The following is a 1636-nucleotide window of genomic DNA, read 5'->3' as shown; positions in this document are numbered from 1 at the left end:
GGTCCCGTTAGTTCCACTGTCGTACCTTATTTTGCTTTCAAGGGACTAGAATACTTTCGTTTCGTCTGCTATGTGTTCCCTTATTTTGATGTTAAGTTTGTCTTGCCGATCCAGAATCAGTAGGCTACCCATCCGTTGCTCACACTGCCACGGAACCAAATTCAACAAATCGTTTGCGAGTAACGATGCAATTTGGGACATGCATCTACATCTATACTACAAAAACCATCTTTTGATGTGTGTGGCGGAGGGTACTTTGTGTACTTCCCACTTTTCTTGTTCCAGTCATGAATGGTTCGGTGTGGAGGAACAATGTTTGGTGAGCCTCCGTGTAGGCTCGAACTTCACCTTCACAGTTACATCACTAGATCTACGTAGGAGGAAGCAGTCCGTTGACAGACCCTTCTAGGGACGCACGGTCTCTGGATATTAACTGTGAATTAGACTGTGACTCAGAAATCAAGGTTTGTCGCTGCAGCTGGCTGAACATCTCCATACACTTTCGTCCTTACTAAATGCGCTGGTCTTCTGTGGATTTTTCCTATGTCCTTTAGCAATCCTATCTGCTGTGATCCCAGACTGATAAGTAAAGCAGGTCCTAGTGGCAGCTGGTGTACGACACATACCGATCCCAACCCAGGTTGGTATGTCACTGTTACTCTAGTTAGTTCAGAGATCCAAACTCTAAACGTAATGAGGCTTAGTTGGTAACGGTTTATTTCAAACAGAATCTTTTATTACATTTACAGTGACTAGGAAAAAGGTGAAATGCCCAGAAGAGGAAACGAAATGAAATTTCTGAGGCTGAGATGATATGTGATGTTATTTCAGTGATCACAAAATCGAGTGAGACTGGAAACACGAGTCGACTTTTCAGTAATACGTTGCATCCTGGATGCTAGCTCTGATGCATCCACTGATTCTATTTGAAAGGACGTCATGAGACCGTTATACCCTGGTCCTAAACTGTTGTAGCTGGTCCTTGACATCCCGGCTAATGGGATAGACACATATTCAGTCGAGGACAGATCTGGGCATCGTGTTTGCTTCCTGAATTCCTCAACATGACACAGACATAGACTTTCTGGAGAGTACGCAAGATGTCTGTAATATACTATTGTGTCTTCAGAGCTACCAATGTTACAACATGACCTAAAATCATATCCGGTGGCTCCCGACACCTTTATGCCATGCGTGATAAAAATGCGCCTTCCCAAACATACACACATCAAAAAACGTTTTGCATCACCTCGGTTCTGAGAGTTGCGGAACTTGTACAGAAAACTGGAGTAGAGATCAACATAAACATCATTTCCATCCTTTTTATTGCTCATGTAAACCAGACATTGCATCTTGTGTCACTATACAGTGAGAGCTTCTGAGGTGGTGGTCCAGATAGCTGTACACACCGGCACCTCTAATACCCAGTAACATGTGCTCTTGCATTGATGCATGCCTGTATTCGTCGTGGCATACTATCCACACGTCCGTCAAGGCACTGTTGGTCAACATTGTCCCATTCCTCAAAGGGTGATTCGGCTTACATCCCTCAGAGTGTTTGGTGAGTCACGTAGTCCATAAACAGCCCTTTTCAGTATACCCCAGGCATGTTCGATAGGGTTCATGTCTAGAGAAC

The sequence above is a fragment of the Schistocerca cancellata genome, unplaced genomic scaffold (genome assembly GCF_023864275.1).
Source record: "Schistocerca cancellata isolate TAMUIC-IGC-003103 unplaced genomic scaffold, iqSchCanc2.1 HiC_scaffold_734, whole genome shotgun sequence".
NCBI lineage: Eukaryota > Metazoa > Arthropoda > Insecta > Orthoptera > Acrididae > Schistocerca > Schistocerca cancellata.
Note: the sequence above shows the minus strand (reverse complement) of the source record.